The sequence below is a fragment of the Erpetoichthys calabaricus genome, chromosome 5 (assembly GCF_900747795.2).
Source record: "Erpetoichthys calabaricus chromosome 5, fErpCal1.3, whole genome shotgun sequence".
NCBI classification, from domain to species: domain Eukaryota; kingdom Metazoa; phylum Chordata; class Cladistia; order Polypteriformes; family Polypteridae; genus Erpetoichthys; species Erpetoichthys calabaricus.
Window position 1 is genome coordinate 16,755,968 of NC_041398.2, and position 6,000 is coordinate 16,761,967.

Sequence of the window (6,000 nt, forward strand, 5' to 3'; positions counted from 1 at the left end):
CACATCCCAAACGTGCTCTAGGTATTTCTTCCATGTGTCTGAATAGATGACTACATCATCCAAGGAGGCGCCATTATGGGAACTGTGGGAACACTATTCACCAGACGCTGGAACATAGCTGGTGCCTTGTGTGGTCCAAATGGAAGAACACAATATTGCCACTGTCCACTAGGGGTGTTAAATGTTGTCATGACCTTTGCAGAGTCTGATAAAGGAACTTGCCAGTACCCCTTCATCATGTCAAAAGTGGTCAAGTATTTCACCTTCTGAGACGCTCAAGGAAGTTGTCAGCATGTGGCATCAGGTAAGCAGCAAATTGGGAGACTTTATTAAGGCAACGGAAGACATTGTAAAACCTCCAACTTCCATCAGGCTTAGGAACCAAAACAATAAGGCTGGACTAGGGACTATGACTTTCCTCAATTACACCTAGGTCCAGCATACACTTGATTTTAAGTTCCACTTCAGCATGTTTTGCTTTCGGAAGGCAGTAGGGGATATTCCTGATGATCACCTCAGGGTCTATTATTATATCGTGCTCAATCAGAGAGGTCTGTCTGGGTTTTTTGCTCACTGCCTCAGGGACTGGCAGGATTACAGCTTCAAGCTCCTGTTTTTGTTGGGGAGTTAAATTAGGATCAAAGTTAAGATCAATTTTGCAGGCAAAAAGAGAACAAGTTTGGCCAGTGTAAGGATCCAGGTCCCCATTCCTCCTTGGCTTCAGCAGGATTACATGGTAAATCCGTTTGCCAAATAATCAACAAGGCCTTTTTGCTCCCTAACTTCATGTGGGCCCTGCCAATGAGCCATCAATTTGGAGTAAGAGGACCATGACACAGTCTCCAGGGTGGAACCCCTGAAGCACTGTACCACAATCATAGCAGTGGGCCTGTGCTGCTTGCACCTTCTCCATATTTTCTTTTATGATAGGCCTAATTTCAGTGAATCTATCGCATATCTTCATAATATATTCCAGAATATTAGTGGACAGGAGGGCCTCTTCCTCCCATCTTTCTTTAAGAATGTCCAGTATGCCACGGGGTTGACAACTATAAAGTAATTCTAAAGGGGAGCACCCTGAGGAGGCTTGTGGCACCTCCTGATAGGCACAAAGTACAAGGGGGAGAAACTGCATGTTGGACTAGGGACTATGCAGGGACTATCTACAACCATTAACACCATCCATTATGTCTAAGTGATGGGCTATGCAATAGGGCAAGATTAGTTGTATTCAAATTCAGTTCAATTCTGACATGTAAAATTTTAACAGGTGACAAGAAAGGTAATGTAGTACATCATCCGCAGATAACATTAGACACGAAAGAAGATCTTGATATGCCATTCGTATTAAAACATTTACAGTTTCCTGTAGAATACCTTTTGCTATGACAATTAACAATTCACAGGGAAAAACATTTAACTCATGGGCAGTTATACGTTGCATTGTCACAATGTAAGTCCAAACACGGAATCAAAATTCAAAGCGATATTGAGGAAAAGTTAATTCCAAATATTGTTTTTTACACAAGTTTTACAATAAAAGTGTAAGTTTAAAAATTATTTGCATGTATAGAAGGGAAAATTTTATATTAAATAGCATATTAGCATAAATGGGCATAAAAGTAATTAATAGCTTCTAAAACATTAAGATTAAGCATAAATTAGAATGTTAAGCAAATAAGATAGGTCAAGTAAATGGTTAACTAAAAATCATTCATATTTCATTATTTTTTAAGCTTGAAGGAAAATTACCAGTATTAACTCTTTCAGGGCTGATGTCGACTTCTGTCAAAAGGAGAAGTTGACGATGGTAATCAACTGTAAAACTGTGACAAAACCAACTGTTATCTTTTAGTTGGACTCTCGTTGCTAGAAGGAAAGTTAGCTTCATTCGTTTGACCGAGATTTCCTGGGCTTGTGTGAGCAGTAAGGCGCAAACAATAGCAAAAATGGCACTGATATAATGGGGAGAGATCAAAGCAAATGCATAAAGCAAAATACTGCGTGGGCGAAGTTCTGCCCATTATTTCTGAACTGGACTATGACTTGCTGGACTCTGATTTTGATACAAGTGATTGAAAACGAATGTGAGGTTCTAGCTTTAGCTGACTGGTCCCCAGCTAATTGTGGTGCTGAACAGGTTCATGTAGTCGACACGTCTACGGCAATATTCGCCAAGAAGACTGCCACTTAACAATGGTAAGAGGTAGAAACCAGGTTGCAATGCACTGTGACCATGACCCCTGCTGCTGCTGCTGCTGCTGCCCCGGCCACGCAAAGACAGCCTGGCAGCAAGTCTGCTGCACATTCTTGGCAAACTGGCAGCCGCAGCATGCAGCAACAGACGTTTAATGTTGATTTCTGTGTGAAACAATTGCTTTTCAGAAACTGTTTTTTTTGGAAAAAATATTCAGCCCTCAAAGAGTTAAGAAAGCAAAAATAGGAACAGGACAAAATTGACGCACAGAAACTAGCTGAGGACAAGATAAGAAGGCATGAGAACATCTGTTCTCATGGAGGCCAGAAAACATGGTTTTAGAAGGCAAATACGAAGCCAGATGAAATATACTGAATCAGCAAAGATGGCAAGAAGGCATTGCTACCAAGGTCAGATGATGTAATGCAAGGAACATGACAAAATATGTTCTAAATAAGTTTAGAAAATTAGTAATACTGGTATTTAACCTAAGTACAGAAATTAAATGTAAATCAAGCATGCCAAGCAAATAATTAAATAAAGGCACATGCCATATTACTTTTAAAATCAAAGCTTAAACTTCAGGCCACCATTATAAAAAAGTTTGGAAGGCTTAGGAAAGGAAATGACATAAGAAAGCCCAAAGATGGTAAGAGGAAGTCATCTGCCCAGCCTTAAACCAATCAAAAATAAGCAAAACAGAAACTAGAGAGGAACAATGGACAGTAAATAAAGCCAGGTGCAGAATGAGCTAATTGAACGAGGTCAAAGTGATAAGAAAATGATATATAAGTTTTGGGTTTTGAACTGTTCGGGGCTCAGCTCAATTTGGCTGTATTGGGTTGAGTCCTTGTTATTATTATGGTTATTTTATTGCAATAAAACTATAGACTCTGTATGCCTATCCATTGAGTCCTAATAGCCTTCATTTCAGGTAAAAAGCCTTCTGGTGACAATTTTTCGCCACGACATGTGTTCATTTCAAAGCCAAACAAGAACAAAAATGTATAGCTCAACGAATACCTCTAATGCAACATGAAACATCATTTTCTTTCAATTTATTACGTTTTACTGTTTTTTACTATGGTTAATTAGTAGCTGTAATATCAAATAGTTAGGTCTGTTATGCATATGTAACAATTCCCATAAAAATAACAATTGTGGATGCCCAGGAGGACCGGAGGAGGGCCTGTGCCTCCTCCAGAACATGAGGGGGCGTCCACCCTGGTTGCTTTGGGGGCCACGGGTACAGAACTTGGAAGCTCTACCCTGTAGGGGCCCGTGGTCACCACCAGGGGGCACCCCGGTGCCTTGGGAGCCCTGGACCTCAGCACTTGTGCTGGGGGGAAGAGGATTGGGGACACCTGGAGAACTTCCGGGTACACAGCCAGAGCTTCCGCCACACAGGGGTGTGTCTACGGAGGCTCCTCAGGATGTACCTGGAGTCCATCCGGGGTGTATAAAAGGGGCCGCCTCCCTCCAGTTATTGGCAAGAGTCGGGCAGAAGTAGGACGGAGCTCAGAGGAGAGGAGTGGAGGCGGACCAGAGACAGTGAAGGCATTGTGTTGTGTGGCCAAGGACTTAAGGGGTGATTGGTGCTGCGGCACTGGGTTTGTGCACTTCTGGACTTGTATATAATGTATAATAAACGTGTGTGTGGTGAAACCAACATGTCTATCTGTCTGTGTCCGGGCTGTTCCCCACACAATCTGTTTAAATTGTACAGCCCCCTAGTCTCTTAAAAAGTCCTGATATCAGCCAAATGCAAACTCAAGTTAAATACAAACACACAAAAGCAAACGTTCAGAGCTAAACACACTCGCCCTCCATGTCACTGCACTACAGACTGTCTCCACTCATGTGCTGAAAGCTCAGGGTACAGAATTATGTTTTAGGAGATACTGCATGATAACTTCCTTCACTTCCACCAGCCATCTACAGCATCATTTTGTGAGGCCTGGTATGTTAGATATTCCCACGTGCCACTCCTGCCAGGTTGGCCATTTCTGGTCAGCACCCCATAATCTGCCCATCACTGCCTTAGATACTCAAAGGAGAAACTGATTAGAGCCCAAAGAAACTCGACTCGGTGTAATGCGCTCACACGACTGTCCAGAGATAATACCTGGTATCACATCCTGGACTGTTTCATGCCATGCACAAGGTTTCACCAGGACAGGCCTCAGCTCTCTCCTCTCTGTCCTTGGACAATCAGGTTTATAAGATGGATGAATAGAGTCCTCTGTTATTACACTGCATTTAAAAACCCCTTAACTCCAGTTATTTAGTTCATTTCTGCCTCTGAGACTAAGGGTCTTTGCAGGTATCTGGAAGGTTGCTGATTCAAATCCCATGATTGCCATAAGGGATCCTACTCCATTGAGCCCTCGAGCAAGGCTCTTAACCTGAAAATAACTCAAGGGGTGCTGTACAATGGCTGACCCTGTGCTCGGACCTCCAAAGGTCATGCGAAAAGACAGTTTCTCCTCGGGGATTAGTACAGTGTACCAAATACCAAATAAATTAACAGTAAACCCCACTCACCTGTTTTTCTTCTCTTTCTGTCTCCAGCTCGACCACCTTATGCCCGTTATGTTCAGTCACCACACACTTCAAGCAGATACACGTCTCATCAGTTGTGCAAAATATTTCCAGACTTTTCAGATGTTTTGCACAGAGTTTCTCCTTTAGATTTCCATCAGGAGCGACCAGCTTGTGGTCCTTCCAGGCCGCTATTTCAAAGTGAGGCTGCAGGTGAGTCTGACAGTAGGAGGCCGGGCAGGTCAGACACGTCTTCACCGCTCTGAACTTCTTGCCAATACAGAAGTCACACTCCACATCACCGGGGCCAGCATAATTCTGAGATGGAGGAGAGCCAAGTCCTGTCTCCTTTAATTTCTTGATGATTTCATTCAGCACAGTGTTTTGGCTCAGCTCCGGCCTCATGGTGAAGTTCTCTCCACACTCGGGACAGCTGCACTCTTGCTTCTGATCCCAGTAGTTGGCTAAGCAAGTCAGGCAGAAACTGTGAGCACAATGCAGTGACACGGGGTCAGTCAGGGTGTGCAGACACACCGAGCAGGTGAACTTGTCCTGAACTCCACACTGCTTGGCTTCAGCCATCGTCATCAGTCTGAGGAGAAGCAGGCAGAGAGAATCAGTCAGACCAACAAGGAAGTGACCTGTGAAGAAATGAAAATGAAGGTTTGTCTGTGCTCAGTGAGATGGAGAAGGAGATTTAAAGAGAAACCTGAGAGCACAAAGAGAGAACATCTGAGGGATGAACAGTTAATGTGAGACGTGAGCTCAGAGAGTGAAGCTGTACATGACCTGTCCCAGGGGGGGGTCTGTTAAAATTGAAGTCACGTCAGTATTTCTTATTGATTTATTACATACTGCAGTTCACATCAGACAGACGCAGAGCTCAGTGCACATTTACAAGTGGAATAAAATGAATATAAAGCACAGCACATAAATCAGTGTCAACCAATTTGTATGTCACCATGCTGGTCCTCTTTAATAGTGAAGCTGTCCATCCCATAATAAGTTCTTTTCTCTTACTTACCAGAGTTGTGTGAATGGTGTGAGTGAGGAGAATCAACTGATTGACGTGAATCCATCACATAATTAACTAGCCATGTGCGCCCAACTATGTTGCACGTGTTAAAGTTGTCTGTGAAGGGCTCCCTGTTTAAACGCGGCTGCCAGTCGTGAACTGGGCCCTTCGTCGCATGGCATTATGATTTTTTATAAGGGAAACAAAATTACAAAACAAAACCCTTGGACATTGATTCGATAGGAAC